This window comes from Pan paniscus, chromosome 11 (genome assembly GCF_029289425.2).
Source record: "Pan paniscus chromosome 11, NHGRI_mPanPan1-v2.0_pri, whole genome shotgun sequence".
Classification (NCBI taxonomy): domain Eukaryota; kingdom Metazoa; phylum Chordata; class Mammalia; order Primates; family Hominidae; genus Pan; species Pan paniscus.
The window spans coordinates 51461271-51478426 of record NC_073260.2 but is presented as its reverse complement, the minus strand read 5'-3'; the positions used below and the strand labels follow the sequence as shown (position 1 = coordinate 51478426).

Sequence of the window (17156 nt, the reverse complement as noted above, 5' to 3'; positions counted from 1 at the left end):
GAGTCATCTTCATTCACATATTAAGAATCAATAAGGCCGGGCGTGGTGGCTCATCACTGTAATCCCAGCCCTTTGGGAGGCCGAGGTGGGCAGATCACCTGAGGTCAGGAGTTCAAGACCAGCCTGACCAACATGATGAAACCCTGTTTCTACTAAAAATACAAAAATTAGCCGGGCATGGTGGCGGGCTCCTGTAATCCCAGCTACTCGGGAGGCTGAGGCAGGGAGAATTGCTTGAACCTGGGAGGCAGAGGTTGCAGTGAACCGAGATTTCGCCGTTGCTCTCCAGCCTGGGTGACAAAGGGAGACTCTGTCTCAAAAAAAAATAGAATTCATAGTTGGGCAAGGTGATTCATGCCTATAATCCCAGCACTTTGGGAGGCCAAGGCAGGAGGATCGCTTAAGCCCAGGAGTTTGACACCAGCCTGAGCAACATGGCAAGACCTCATCTCTATTTATTTAAAAAAGAAAGAAAGAAAAAAAAGAGGCCAGGCACAGTGGCTCACACCTGTAATCCCAGCACTTTGGGAGGCCAAGGTAGGTGGATCACCTGAGGTCAGCAGTTCGAGACCAGCCTGGCCAACATGGTGAAACCCCGTCTCTACTAAAAATACAAAAATTAGGCGGGCATGGTGGTGGGCTCCTGTAATTCCAGCTACTCGGGAGCCTGAGGTGGTAGGAGAATCGCTTGAACCAGGAGGCGGAGGTTGCAGTGAGCTGAGACTGCACCACTGCACTCCATCCCGGGCGACAGAGCAAGACTCTGTCTCAAAAATAAATAAATAAATAATAATAAAATAAAATAAATTTAATTTAATTTTAAAAAAATTATAATCCCTGTTGACCAGGGCATCACTGGACTTTTGGCTGAAACAACTACACATAGCCCCACTATGTGGTGTCTCTGCATGGACTAGTTTGGGCTTCTTCATGACATAGCTTCCCAAGAAAACCTTTTATGACCTCATTTTAGAAGTTGCAGAGAATCAACTTCATCCTAGTCAAAAACCCATGCAAATCTAAGAGGAGAAAACAGAGACTCTACTTTTCAAGTGTCAAAATTATTGCAAGAAGAGGGTATAGAGTTAGAGATATTGTGGTAGCCAACATTGGAAAAATCTAATACTCCCTTAACAGGAAACGAGAAAACAGCAATCGACTTTGAAAGCTGGAAAAATAAAGAAAACTAATGATTAATTTTGCAAACCTAAGAAAGATGATTTTTAAAATTTATTTATTTATTTATTTATTTTTTAGACAGAGTCTCACTCTGTTGCCCAGGCTTGGAGTGCAATGGCACAATCTCAGCTCACTGCAACCTCCACCTCCCAGGTTCAAGCAACTCTCTTGCCTCAGCCTCCCAAGTAGCTGGAATTACAGGTGTGTGCCACCACACCTGGCTAATTTTTGTATTTTTAGTAGAGACGGGGGTTTTGCCATGTTGGCCAGACTGGTCTCGAACTCCTGACATTAGGTAATCTGCACACCTTGGCCTCCCAAAGTGCTGGAATTACAGGTGTGAGACACTGCACCTAGCCTAAGAAAGATAATTCTAAGCCAGAAGCGAGTTCAGCTGAGAATCAAGATGTTTAAGAAGCAGTTGGATCCCTGGATCTCATTCCCCACCCCACAGGGCTGGGTAACATTCAGCAGAACGCTGGAGGTCTATTTTCTTGAGAGGACCTTTGGGCTGAGAGTTGACCACAACAGTTGAGCTTAAGGGCACATTCCTCAAAAAGGGACGCAATTACATGGATGCAAACTGATTGCTGACAGCCCCAGCCCTCTTGGCTCACAGAATGCTAAAACCACATAAGAACCCTTCAAACAGGAAATTGGAAGACTACTTTCTGGAGAATCTGAACAGTACATGAGGAAAAAGCAAGTAATATTGATACACGTATTGGGTTCCCTAATAGCATACACACAGACCTCACGGTGAATTGCAAGGTAAACAAGCCACACCTACTTACAAGACTTCCAATAAGTTGTTCAGTTCCATATTTCTAACTGCAAGCCAGGCTGGGTGCAATGGTTCATGCCTGTAATCTCAGCACTTTGAGAGGCCGAGGCAGACAGATTGCTTGGCAGATTGCTTGAGCCTAGGTGTTGGAGCCCAGCCTGGGCAACATAGCCAGACCCTGTCTCTACAAAAAAACTCATAACACTAGCCAGGAATGGTGGCAAATGCCTGTACTCCCAGCTACTTGGGAGGCTGAGGGAGGAGGATCACTTAAGCCCAAGAAACCATGGAGGCCACAATAAGCTTTGGTTGCACCATTGCACTCCAGACTGACCAACAGAGCGAGACCCTATCCCCCATAAAAGAAAAAACCCTGAGCAGACAACCAAGATTTACCAGACAAAGCCTCTAAAATGGAAGATACTGGCCAAAACAAGCAGAGACAGAAGCAAGTTGGAGGAACAAAAGTATGGAAATGTATTATCGTGTTCACATATTTAGAATTTCTTTGATGATATTACACATCTATCTATGCCTATTTAGAGTATGTACATGAATATATAACTATGAAAAACAAAGAGGTTGCTGTTAAAAAGAGCATTCAGAACAGAGGAAAAACAAAAGGTGAGTAATTAAAAACTCAGTAGAATAGTTGGAAGAGCAAGTTGGGGAAATCTCTCAGAAGGTGGAGCAAAAGTAGAGATGAAAATGAAAATGTTAAAATCAGAGATTAAGTTCACGGATTCCAATGTTATGACAGGATTTCCAGAAGACAGAATGGGAGGAAGAGGAGTGTTGGGAAAGAGGGAAGGAAATTAAATGTTGGACTGGCAAGATTCTTTCATTTTTGTTCAACTGATAGCAACAACTATTCTTATTAGTGGTATTGGCCAAACTCTCCTAAAGTCATTTTTTTTTTTTTTTTTTTTTTTTGAGATGGAGTCTCGCTCTGTCACCCAGGCTGGAGTGCAGTGGTGCAATCTCGGCTCACTGCAACCTCTGCCTCCCGGGTTCGAGTGATGCTCCTGCCTCAGCCTCCTGAGTAGCTGGGATTACAGGCGCATGCCAGCATGCCCAGCTAATTTTTGTATTTTTAGTAGAGACGGGGATTTCACCATGTTGGTCAGGCTGGTCTCGAACTCCTGACCTCGTGATCTGCCCGCCTCGGCCTCCCAAATGCTGGGACCACAGGCGTGAGCCACCATGCCCAGCCTAAGATTCTTACAGTTTTAGCTTTTATAGTTAGGTCTTTGATCCATTTGAGTTAATTTTTGCATATGGCACTAGGTAAGGGTCCAGCTTCATTCTGTTGCATGTGGAGACTCAATCTCCCTACAACATTTATTATTTTTATTTTTTCAGAGATGGGGCCTCACTATATTGTCCAGGCTGATCTTGACCTCCTGGGCTCAAGCAATCCTCCTGCCTCAGCCTCCCAAAGTGCTGGGATTACAGGCATGAGTCACCATATCCGGCCTTTCAACACTATTTTTTGAAAAAACTATTCTTTCCCTGTAAATGGTCTTGGTATCATTGTTAAAAAAAATCATTTGAAAGCCTGGTGGGGTGGCTCACGTCTGTAATCCCAGCACTTTGGGAGGCCAAGGCGGGTGGATTGCCTGAGGTCGGGAGTTTGAGACCAGCCTGGTTAACATGGTGACACCCTGTCTTTACTAAAAATACAGCAATTAGCTGGGTGTGGTGGTGTGTGCTTGTAGTTTCGGCTACTCGGGAGGCTGAGGCAGGAGAATCACTTAAACCTGGGAGATGGAAGTTGCAGTGGGCCAAGATCATACCACTGCACTCCTGCCTGGGTGACAGAGCAAGACTCCATCTCCTAAAAAAATAAAAATCATTTGACCATATATATAAAGGTTTATTTCTGGGCTTTCTGTTCTATTCCATTAGTCTATGGGGCTGTTTCTATGCCAGTACCACACTGTTTTGATTACTGTAGCTTTGCAGTAAGTTTTCAAATCCAGATGTATGAGACCTCCAGCCTTATTGTTTTTGAGATTGTTTTGGTTACTTAAAGTCCAAGAAAATAACATTTTGACAGACACAATGTGATGCACTGACAGCAAATTATACCATTATTTGTAAAATGCTTGGTCAGGCACTTATACAGAGAACTACAGTAGTTTCCCCCCTCCTTATCCATGGGGGACACATTCCAAGACCCCCAAGACCCCCCAGTGGATGTCTGAAACCTCAGATAGTAACAAACCCTATATATATTATACTCTGGGTTTTTTTCTATGCATACATAACTATGATAAAGTTTATTTATTTATGTATTTTTTTTGAGACAGAGTCTTGCTCTGTCACCCAGGCTGGAGTGCAGTAGTGCGATCTTGGCTACTGCAACCTCTGCCTGCCAGGTTCAAGCAATTCTCCTGCCTCAGCCTCCTGAGTAGCTGGGATTACAGGTGCATGCCACCACACTCGGCTAATTTTCGTATTTTTAGTAGAGACAGGGTTTTACCATGTTGGCCAGGCTGGTCTTGAACTCCTGAGCTCAGGTGATCTGGCCACCTTGGCCTCCCAAAGTGCTGGGATTACAGGCATGAGCCACCATGCTCGGCCTTATGATAAAGTTTAATTTATAAATTAGGCACTGTAAGAGATTAATAACTAATAAAATAGAACAATTATAACAATATACTGCAAAAAAAGTTATGTAAATGTGGTCTCTCTCTCTGTCTCTCAAAATATCTTATCCTGTACTTACTTTTCTTCCTGATCTGATAACTGAGACAGCTAATAAGTGACTAATGGGCAGGTAGCATAGACAGGGTGGATATTGCTGGACAAAGGGGTGATTCATGTACTGGGTGGGACAGAGCTGGACGGGGCAAGATTTCATCCCACCACTCAGAACAGAATGCAATTTAAAACTTATTGTTTATTTCTGGAATTTTCCATTTAATATTTTTGGACCAAGGTTGACCTCCTGTAACTGAAATTGTGGAAAGCGAAACTCCAGATTAGGGGTGATGACTTTAGGTGTATTTCTTGTCTCATGTCACAGAGGAGCAAGATAAAAATAAATTATAGAGCCGGCTTCAGGCAGCTGCTGCCTAAAGTCAGGGCCTAGAGGGAAAATGTAAAAACTGACTCAGTTTGTTACCTGAGGCATTTTATTTTTCTGCCAAAGGCAGAATGAGCCACCGTGAGCTCTGCAGATTCTCCAGGCAAAAGGATTTAAATGGCTTCTGGGTACCTCTCCAGGGACAGTCACCACATTTGGGGGTCTTGAAACATTTCGGGGAGCATCTGCTATTTCAGTTCTTTAACAGGATCAGTCTGAGAAGCCGCTATTCCGTCTGAGGCACCCCTGGCATTCTTGCTATGTGGCCTACTTTTTCCTTTCTAGGTTCTTCCAACCCTTGAGAAGTCCCGCCAGACGCCTCTTCACCTTCCCAGCAGGAGGGGCTGGGCTGCGGGAAGAGTTGGGGGTCGGAATCACGCCGCCAAAGGGCAGGAATGAGCGTCTGTGACCTCTGAGCGCTGGAAGCACACCCACATAAGGTGTGAGCCAGCTAAGAGGAGGAAAGAAACCAAGAAAATCTTTAGCAGAAGAGAATCTGGAGAGGAGGGAGGTTAGCGTGGCTTACCGCAGGAGTCTGCTATGAGGAGAGGTGGGGACTTCCCAGACAGTTCTGCAAGTCATGTGAAATTTCCTTTTACATCCTGTGGCTTAAAATGGAGCGGCAATAGCCTCTCAGAGCAGAAAGGAACACCTACCCACACCCCACCCCACCACACCACACTGAGGGCAGGGCATGGGGGTTGAGCCGGCCAGCTAAGGAATGGCCGGGACATCAGCGTTCAGATGCTCGTGCGGGCCCTGCCGTTTCCATCCTGAAGCTGGCCCGGGAGGAGCGCCGCAGAGTGAGCCTGGAGCCTGGGGAGTCCCCCCACGCGCGAGAGCCGGAGCTGCCTGGACCGGCCTCCCTACTCGCTGGCTGGACTGCGGCCTCCGGGGCTGCCTCGAGTTCTGGGGTCTGCAGGGACTGGACACGACATCTGAGCTTCCCGCCTTCCCCTGCTCTGCATCCTCAGGCGCTGGAAGTTCCTCGGACAGGATGTGCTCGGATGGGCAGTCCCCGAGTTGTCCTGTGGCGGGGCGGTCCAGGGACTGGGCCACCCTGGGGCTGGGTGGTCCTCGGATGAGACTGTCCCCCCGCGTTGGGGGGCTTGGGGTTCCTTGAGAGAAGCTTCAGGTCATGCGGCTGATGGGCCCCCTGAACCTGAGAGTAGGGATGATCCTGGAAGCGGCGCTAGTGCTGATCCGCAGGTCCCCACGCTCCCGCCAGAGCCGCGACCCGGCTTGTGCCACCCAGCTTCGGGGCCTGCAGGGAGCGCTGCTGCTTCTGAGCCTGAGCCTGGGACCCTCCTTGCAGTGTGGTTGTGGGGGCGCTGGTCCCATCACGGCCTTTTTCATAAAGTAAGGAGACTGTTTTAGGCCTAAATAGTAGGATTATACTGATTTCCCAGGCAGCCTTTTTCCATGATTTTGGAAACATTAGCCTCAAATAACAACAAAAAAATTCGTTGATTCACAGCTATGTTGCAAATCCTGGCTGGGCGCGGCGGCTCACGCCTGTAATCCCAGCACTTTGGGAGGCCATGGCGGACAGATTGCTTGAGTCCAGGAGTTCGAGACCAGCCTGGTCAACATGGTGAAGTCTCTACTAAAAATACAAAAATTAGCCGGGCATAGTGGTGGGCACCTGTAATCCCAGCTACCCGGGAGGCTGAGGCACGAGAATCCGTCTCAAAAACAAAACAACAACAAGAAAACACATCCAGCCATCTCTTATGGAAAGAACATATTAATTTATGAGTGTCTAATATACTTTGTGAATAAAAACATAGTCTTGACTAGATCAACTCAACTCACTATGGAATGTCTTGTTTGTTGTTGTTGTTGTTGTTGTGGAGACAGAGTCTAGCTCTGTCGCCCATGCTGGAGTGCAGTGGCACCATCTCGGCTCACTAGAACCTCCACCTCCCAGGTTCAAGCAATTTTTGTGCCTCAGCCTCCTGAGTAGCTGGGATTACAGGCGTGTGCCACCATGCCCGGTTAATTTTTTGTATTTCTTCTAGTAGAGACAGAGTTTCGCCATGTTGCCCAGGCTGGTCTTGAATTCCGGAGCTCAGAAAATCTGCCCGCCCTGGCCTCCCAAAGTGCTGAGATTACAGGCATGAGCTATTGCACCCGGCTGAAATGTCTTTTGAGGAAAAAAAAGAAAAAAAAACCAACAAAAATTAAAACAAAACAAAACTTAGTGTTTTTGTTGTTGCTGTTGTTGTTGTTGTTGTTGTTTTTGCCTCTTTCCCTGTTATTCTTTGAAGGAATCCAGAACTTCGATGGTCTCTCATGAGGTTCATGGAATATTTTTGAAGCCATAAAACAAACCGTATTTTCCTTGTTTATATACTTATCTTTAGAATCTTACCCAGTAACTGACACTGAACAGGCACCACATAGCAATTACAATCACAGAATTCAGTTACTTACGAATTGTATTTCAGTTCACCTTCATTTTTGAAAGGTATTTTCTCTGGTTATAGAATTCTGGTCTGGCAGGGTTTTTTCTTTCAGCAAATATGACATTAGTTCCATTACTCACATAAGAAAAATGAGGTTTAGAGCATTTTTTGGAATCTTCCAACTTGAGGGAGCTAGAAGGGGAGGAGCCAGAACCACAACAAAACCCACCCGATCTCAATGCCACACTCCGCTCCCTGAAAGAAAAGAGAGAGCCAGGTGCAGTGGCTGATGCCTGGAATCCTAGCTCTTTGGGAGGCCGAGGAGGGTGGATCATGAGGTCAGGAGTTCAATACCAACCTGGCCAAGATGGTGAAACCCCGTCTCTACTAAAAATACAAAAAATTAGCTGGGCATTGTGGCAGGCACCTGCGATCCCAGCTATTCAAGAGGCTGAGGCAGAGAATTGCTTGAACTCAAGAGGCGGAGGTTACAGTGAGCCAAGGTCATGCTATTGCGCTCCAGCCTGGGCGACAGAGTGAGACTCCGTCTCAAAAAAAAAAAAAAAAAAAAAAGAAAGAAAAGAGAGAGGAGACAGGAGGGGGAGATGAAGGGGGGAAGGGACGGGGAGACAGGGAGCAAGAGATAGAAGGGAGAGAAACAAATATGAGAAAGAGAGATTAATATTAAGAGTGATTGAGAGAACTAAAACTATTCTTTCCAAACTTATCTTCACCAAGGCTCTGTGTATCAGCTGTCTTCAAGGCCATCCTCCCCCAGTTGACTGAAATGAACCAAACCCATTTAATATTTTTTCCCACACGTTCTGACCGTGTTCTAGACGACTAGATTCCCTCAATCATGAAATACACACTCAATAATAATAATGGCAACTTAATTTGACTGTGTGCTTACTACATGCCAGGAACCAGTCTAAGCCAGTTCATGAATTATTTTAGATATTCTTGACAATTACCATAAGAAATCAGTACATATGCAGCTTTTCAATGACTTAGTATGATTTGGGGGCTTGGTTCTTAAATTCCTTCCCTATGCACAAGATGACAGTAAACAGCCACACTAGACAATTCCTGTGAACTTGCTTGTCTTTAATCCACATGGGACCTAAGCAGCTGAGTGTAACAGCAGGGTGTGGCAGGAATGCTCTGAGGGTGCCAGCCTTCCTTGCCTAAGGTATTCAAATTCAAATCCTTCCTAAAATACTCAATCTGTCCTCATGTTTTAATTTCTATGCCCAAAATTTGACCTGCACTTGATTTTACTTTCTACATATCAGCTCAAAAAATATTAGTCCGTAATAACCATTAGAGAAGAAACTTTAAGTCTATAATTTTTACAAGTTTTTTTTTGGAAGTAATAAATGACTTTATGATGATAAAGGTGAGGGGAGGGAAAGCTAGAATCCTCACAAATTGGTAGCAGTTGAATTAGGTTTATCACTTTCTAAACTCTGAGCTTGGCTGGGCACAGTGGCTCACACCTGTAATCCCAGCACTTTGGGAGGCCGAAGCAGATGGATCACTTGAGCCCAGGAAGTCAAGTCTGCAGTGAGCTGAGATCATGCTCCAGTCTGGGTGACAGAGTGAGATCTTATTTCAAGAAAACACACATAAAACTATGAGCTTACAATAAAGTTCCTTAGGAGTATGAATAAATTATAATAAAGATATTTAAAATAACAAAATTATAATGAAATATAGCCAAGCAGTTATGGATCTGATCCCAATACTAAATTTTCCTTATCTCTGAGATGGAACTGGCTCTGTTAGCTTAAGGGAGCTGATTATTATTATTGTTTTTTTTTTTTGAGATGGACTTGCTCTTGTTGCCCAGGCTGGAGTGTAGTGGCATGATGTTGGCTCACTGCATTCTCTGCCTCACAGGTTCAAGCAATTCTCCTGTCTCAGTTCCCTGAGTAGCTGGGATTACAGGTGCCTGCCACCACACCCGGTTAAATTTTGTATTTTTAGTAGAGATGCCATGTTGGCCAGGCTGGTCTTCAACTCCAGACCTCATGATCTGCCTGCCTCGGCCTCCCAAAGTGCTGGGATTACAGGCATGAGCCATTGTGCCTGGCCAAGAGAGTTGATTATTAAATTATTAAATTTTGCAAGCTAATTTTTAAAAACACTTGTATTAGTCTGTTTTCACGCTGCTGATAAAGACATACCAGATACTGGGCAATTTACAGAAGAAAGAGGTTTATTGGACTTACTGTCCCATGTGGCTGGGGAGGCCTCACAATCACGGTGGAAGGTGAAAGGCACATCTCACATGGTGGCAGACAAGAGAAGAGAGCTTGTGCAAGGAGACTCCCATTTTTAAAACCATCAGATCTTGTGAGAGTAATTCACTATCATGAGAATAGCATGGGAAAGACCTGCTCCCATGATTCAATTACCTCCCACCAACACGTGGGAATTGTGAGTGTTAGAATTCAAGATGAGATTTGGGTTGGGGCACAGCCAGTTCATATCATTTTGCTCCTGGCCCCTCCCAAATCTCATGTCCTCACACTTCAAAACCAATCATACCTTACCAACAGTCCCCTAAAGTCTTAACTCACTTCAGTATTAACTCAAAAGTTCACAGCCCAAAGTTTCATCTGAGACAAGGCAAGTCCCTTCCACCTATGAGCCTGTAAAATCAAAAGCAAGTTAGTTTAGTTACTTCCTAAATACAATGGGGGTATAGGCATTGGGTAAATATAGCCATTCCAAATGGGAGAAATTGGCCAAAACAAAGGGACTACAGGTGCCATGGAAGTCTGAAATCTAGTGGGGCAGTCAATTCTTAAAGCTCCAAAACGATCTCCTTTGACTCCAGGTCTCACATCCAGGTCATGCTGATGCAAGAGGTGGCTTCCCATGGTCTTAAGTAGCTCTGCCCCTGTGGCTTTGCAGGGTACAGCCTCCCTCCCAGTTGCCTTCACAGGCTGGCATTGAGTGTCTGTGGCTTTTCCAGGCACATGGTGCCAGCTGTTAGTGGATCTACCATCCTGGAGGATGATGACCCTCTTCTAACAGCTCCACTAGGCAGTGCCCCAGTAGGGACTCTGTGTAGGCGCCCTCACCCCACATTTCCCTTCCACACTGCCCTAGCAGAGGTTCTCCATGAGGGCGCTGCCCCTGCAGCAAACTTCTGCCTGGACATCCAGGTGTTTCCATACATCTTCTGAAATCAAGGCGGAGGTTCCCAAACCTCAATTCTTGACTATTGTGCACTCCCAGGCTCAACATCAGATGGAAGCTGCCAAGGCTTGATGCTTGCACCCTCTAAAGCCATGGCTGGAGCTCTATGGTGGCCCCTTTCAGCCATGGCTGGGGTGACTGGGATGTAGGGAACCAAGTCCCTAGGCTGCACAAAACATGAGGACCCTGGGCCTGGCCCACAAAACCACTTTTTCCTCTAGGCCTCCATGCCTGTGATGGCAGGGGCTGCTGCAAAGGTCTCTGACATGCAATGGAGACATTTTCCCCATTGTCTTGGAGATTAATGTTTGGCTCCTTGTTACTTATGCAAATTTCTGCAGCTGGCTTGAATTTCTCCTCAGAAAATGGAATTTTCTTTTCTATTGCATTGTTAGGCTGCAAATTTTCCAAACTTTTATGCTCTGTTTCCCTTTTGAAACTGAATGTCTTTAATAGCACCCAAGTCACCTCTTGAATGCTTTGCTGCTTAGAAATTTCTTCTGCTAGATACTCTAAATCATCTCTCTCAAGTTCAAAGTTCCACAAATCTCTAGGGCAGGGGCAAAATGCCAGCAGTCTCTTTGCTAAAACATAACAAGAATCACCTATGCTCCAGTTTCCAACAAGTTCCTCATCTCCGTCTGAGATCACCTCAGCCTAGACCTTATTGTTCATATCACTAGCAGCATTTTTGTCAAAGCCCTTTAACAAGTCTCTAAGGAGTTCTGAACTTTCCCACATTTTCCTATCTTCTTCTGAGCCCTCCAAACTGTTCCAACCTCTCCTGTTACCCAGTTCCAAAGTCACTTCCACATTTTTGGATCTTTTCAGTAATGCCCCACTCCCGGTACCAATTTACTGTATTAGTCCATTTTCACACTGCTGGTAAAGACATACCTGAGACTGGGCAATTCACAAAAGAAAGAGGTTTATTGAACTTACAGTTCCATGTGGCTGGGGAGGCCTCATAATCATGGTGGAAGGTGAAAGGCACATCTCACATGACAGCAGACAAGAGAGCTTGTGCAGGGAGACTCCCGTTTTTAAAACCATCAGATCTCATGAGACTTATTCACTATCATGAGAATAGCATGGGAAAGACCCACTCCCATAATTCAATTACCTCCCACCAGGTCCCTTTCACAACACCTGGGAATTGTGGGACTTAAAATTCAAGATGAGATTTGGGTGGGGGACACAACCAAACCATATCAACAATCATTTATGAAAAATTAAATCATATAAACTTGTAATTAAATACATTATATTAAACACACAGGTATTGAATACTCAAACTCATAACTTCCTATTTATTTGACTAATTATTAGAAGTCACCCATATCATTGCGCAAGTGAAGTTCTCTCATGTTGGCAACAAAACTATTAAATACTCTTCTGGATTTTACAAGAAATAGCAGTTCAAAGTGAAGTCATAGGTGCATGAAATTTGTGATAGAGTATTGTATATTTTACTATTAGTAGTAAATTGTGTGCTATATATTCTTTATATCAGTAAAATTTATAATAAACTCATAAAATATATATAATAACTCCCTGTAAGGCCTGTTGATAGACATTTAGTCATACACCACTGAATGAAGCTGTTTTGTAGCACATGGAACTACAAGGAGATTTGGGATGAAAAGCTCTAGAAGATTTAGGGTAAAATACATAATCCAGCATTTATTATGCAGTACTTTAGATCCTTAAATACATTATTATTTAACTTCTCCAGGCTTGTAAAGACTTAATAATAACAAACATTTATTGAGGTCTTAAGGACTTACTAAGGACAGGCCAGTAACATGATGATCTCATTAAATCATTGCAGTAACCCTCTGAGAGGAATATTATTATTATTATCCCCAATTGAAGAGGGGGAACGCAGTAGTTGTCATGGTACCCCAGATGGTGAAGAGCAGTTTGAGAAACCTACTGCAGATGGCTGTGCTCTGAGCCCTGTCTGAGCCTATACATGCTCAGGTAGAGACAGAAGCTCCCTGAGATCGAAGCTTGGTTCATGGACCTGGGCCCAGGAGATGGCACATTATGGACACTCAGCAGAGGTTTACTGATTTATTACTTAATGGATCAAGTAACAGTGGATCAAGTCATGATTTAAGCATCACGGGAAGCCACTGATTCAGTTTTAGTCTTGAGAAAATAGTGAATTTGGGGAGATGAGAAGCTGTAGAGGGGAGCAGAAAGATTAACTAGAGCTAGAGTTTAAAACACTTGCTGCAAATATATTAATATTTAACCCTCACAAAGGTCCTTTATGAGAGCTGTTGTCTCCTTCCTTCAGTCGAGGAACTGCAGGCACTTGCGTAGAAAATGGGACTCATGTCTTCATGAAGAAGAGCTTATAGAGGGTTGTTCTTGACCCGTAGTGTGTATCTGAGTCATCAAGGGACCTTGTTAAAAATGCAGAGTCTGGTTCAGTAGGTCTGGGGTGCTGCTCAAGCATTTGCACTTGTGACGAGCACCTACAGGAGGCTGAAGCTGCTGGTCTGCCAGTAATACTTGGAGTAACTAGTCAAGAGGGTTTGTGTTGTTTGTTTGTCATTGAGAAAACTTTCAATGAAAGTTTCCGTTGAGAACTTTCAAGCTCATTGGCTTGGATGGGATAAGGCAAAATAACGTATTCTGTGTATTCTGAATACACAGAATAACCTGGGGTCCTGCATAGCTCCCTTTTGATAAATGAGAGCTCCCTTTTCTAGACAGATAACTCACTGTTAACTTATGGTCAGAGTATCTCACACAAGATTCCATGGAATCCTCCCAGCAGCTCTGGGAGATGGATATTGTCTGTGGATAAAGATGCTAAAGCATAAAGAGAATTCCACATTCTAAAATAAATAAGAGGAGGAGAGAGAAAATTAATCTAGAGTAAGTGAATATAAAGTCCAGAAATGAGGGATCTATTGACATTACTCCTGAAGGACAAAAAGTTGTCGAGATGAGTTTTAGGCTCCTGAACCGACCATGTCACTAGGAACCAATTGTTATGGGAGCCAGAAGAGAAACTGATGCGCTAATGAATTTTTGATTGCATGAAGCTGGAGGCTCAGTGAGGGAGAACAGAGGTCTAAAAGAAAGATAGTTCTATGCCAGTTCCACTACCATTACTTTTGTCTGGAAATTTAAAGTTTGTATCAGTGTGTAAAGTTTGTTATTCACTCCCATTTCTTCATATACACATAGACTACCTCTGTCAAGAAAGAACTGCTGGGGCCGGGGGAATGTGGCTCATGCCTGTAATCCTAGCACTTTGGGAGGCTGAGGCAGGTGGATCACTTGAGGCCAGAAGTTTGAAGCCAACGTGGTGAAACCCTGTCTCTACTAAAAATACAGAAGTTAGCCAGACATGGTGGTGTTTGCCTGTAGTCCCAGCTACTCAGGAGGCTAAGGCAGGAGAATCGCTTGAACCCAGGAGGTAAAGATTGCAGTGAGCAGAGATTGTGCTACTGTACTCCAGCCTGGCTGACAGAGCAAGGCTCTGTCACAAACAAACAAACAAACAAACAAAAAACAAAGAACTGCTGGATACAGGTCATCTTGGCTGCAGAAAGGAACCTGCCTCCTTACTATATATCTGTGCTAATATTTATATTTTAATTCATGCACTTACTAATTTTTCAAATATTTTATATTAAAATCAGAATTTATGTGCTTGCTTCTGCAGCACATATACTAAAACTGGAACGATACAGAGAAGATTAGCATGGCCCCTGCACAAGGATGACACACAAATTCATGACGTGTTCCATATTTAAACAAAAAAAAAAGAAAAAAAAATCAGAATTTATGATAACTACCAAAGTCTGTTGGGTTATGAGCTCAAATTTGTAGCATAAATACATAAACATATTTTGAAAGAATAAGTATATGAAGGTATACCAAAGGAGAGAGTAAGAGTGAGAATCCAACAGGATGTAAACCCAGGCTTCAGCAGGGGCTGTCCCTGGGTGGACATGATTATGGGGGTAGTTCATGACTTTTGCTCATCTGAATGGAGTGAGGTTGTTTTCACTGAACTTGCTTTGAATAGTGATAAGAAGGTGTCAGTCCATTCTGTGCTGCTATAACAAAAAACCTGAGACAGAAATTTATAAAGATCTGAAATGCATTTCTTACAGTTCCAGAGGCTGTGAAGTCCAGGATCAAGGTACTGGCATCTAGTGAGGTCCTTCTTGCTTCATCCTCACATGGCAGAAGGCAGAAGGGCAAAAAAGAGCAAACCCACCCTTAGAAGCCTTTTTTTTTTTTTTTTTTTTTTGAGGTGGAGTTTCACTCTTGTTGTCCAGGCTGGAGTGCAATGGCGTGATCTCGGCTCTCTGCAACCTCCGCCTCCCGGGTTCAAATGATTCTCCTGCCTCAGCCTCCCAAGTAGCTGGGATTGCAGGCATGCACCACCATGCCCGGCTAATTTTGTATTTTCTAGTAGAGACAGGGTTTCTCCATGTTGGTCAGGCTGGTCTCAAACTCCCAACCTCAGGTGATCTGCCCGCCTCGGCCTCCCAAAGTGGTGGGATTACTGACGTGAGCCACCATGCCCAGCCAGAAGCCTTTTTATACTGGCATTAATCATGACCTAAATACCTCCCCAAAGGCCCATCTCTTAACACTGTTGTCTTGGAGATTAAGCTTCCAACACATGAATTTGGGGGGACAGAGTCAGTCCGTAGCAGAAGGGAAAGAGGAAAAAAGAAACAAGCTGCAAATGAACCTTTGAAACCAACATATTGTTAGACCTTTAGCTGTTCCAACTAATCTTCTGTTGTAGGACATTTTTGTTCTATGTAATCTTCTATTGTTGAGAATTCACTGATTTTTAATACTGTACCTGGATTAACCATGAGTAGTTATTATGTGTGATAAAATAAAGATAAAAGTTAAAAGTATAATTAAGAGGAAAAACAACAGCGGATTAAATCTCCAAAATTCTGTCCAATATAAAAGCAACAAGAAAAGTAGCAAAAAATGGTCAGAATCAAACATTTTCAGAACTCTGGAAATTAATTCAGAGAGTATTTATTCAAAGAAAGTGGCTGAATTTCAGGAAGGACAGTGAGCTTTGTGATACCATCACTGGTTCTAGTCCCATCCCTTCTTGACCAGCTCCATAAAACAGCTGACAACTGCCAATGAAACCAGCAGCTTGGCAGCTAATGGAGGGGCATAGCAGGATTTGAAATCCTTCAAACCCTCATTCCCAGAGAATTGTCATTATTTGACTCGTCTAGTGGTTTCCTGGATACCCTACTCAATAACGCTATCTTTATCTCACCTAACTTGTAGTTAACCCAGTGCAAAAAGCCTTTGCCCTGGGACATTAGAAGCAATTTGTTGATTTTGTAGCTGCATGATGCAGTAGATAACAATTTGAGCAAACAACAGGCTAACCAAAAAGCTTGAAAGAAAAGGCTGAGGAATGAAATGCTGACAGGGCTTTAAAAACTCTGACATATTCCTGGGAATCTAGAAGGCCATGCACATGTATGGTAATGTGTGCATGCCCAGGGCTATGTGCCTGCTCAGAAGAGATGTGAGAAGGCCCTAAATTCTCATCTCTGGGTCATCTTGAGGCTCTATGTAAGGAGGAAGTGAAGGATAAGTCCCAGTTAGCAACTTCCTAGCTGAGTGTTGAAAGTGTGTCCCAGCACATACACAGAATCCCTCTGCAGGGACTAGAAACCTAGTGGTTTCAGGTATTTAAGGAAATTTCTCTCTAATTATTAGTTGATCACTAAGCTAACTAAGCAGAGATTTCAGAGGCCACCATGATAAGAAAACAGACATTACTCAACCAAGTCAGAAAATACACTAAAGAAGCAAACAACAACCAAAAGCAACAACAATAAACCTGTAGGAAGAAAGAGAATCTGATTTCCAGAGTTGCCAAAATACGTTACTTTAAAAGTTCAGTTTTCAACAAAAAGTTATGAGACTTGCAGAGAATTTAAAAAGTATGGTCCACAAGCCGGAAAGTAAGCAGAAAACAAAAATTATCCCTGAAAAGCACAGATGTTTGATTTACTGGACAGACCTTAAATCACCTATTTTATTTTTCTCTTTGAGACAGAGTCTCGCTCTGTCACCCAGGCTGGAGTGCAGTGGTGCGATCTCTGCTCACTGCAAGCTCCACCTCCCTGGTTCACGCCATTCTCCTGCCTCAGCCTCCCAAGTAGCTGGGACTACAGGCACCTGCCACCACACCCGGTTAATTTTCTGTATTTTTAGTAGAGACGGGGTTTCACCGTGTTAGCCAGGACGGTTTCGATCTCCTCACCTCAAGATCCACTCGCCTCGGCCTCCCAAAGTGCTGGGATTACAGGCATGAGCCACTGTGCCAAGCGACCTATTTTAAATATGTTCAAAAACTAAGCAAAACTATGTGTAAAGAACTAAAGAAAAGTATGAGAATAATCTCTTCCCAAATAGAGAATATTAATGAAAAAGAGAGGAAATATTAAAAAGA

General features: G+C 43.8%; 1 non-coding gene across 1 annotated transcript; it reads left to right on the top strand.

The window, feature by feature from the left end:
- Window positions 1–14344: 14344 nt before the first annotated feature.
- On the top strand, window positions 14345–14451 carry LOC112440944 (U6 spliceosomal RNA). The gene has a single exon (XR_003028921.1). It is a non-coding gene; the product is annotated as a U6 spliceosomal RNA (small nuclear RNA).
- The last annotated feature ends 2705 nt before the right edge of the window (window positions 14452–17156 follow it).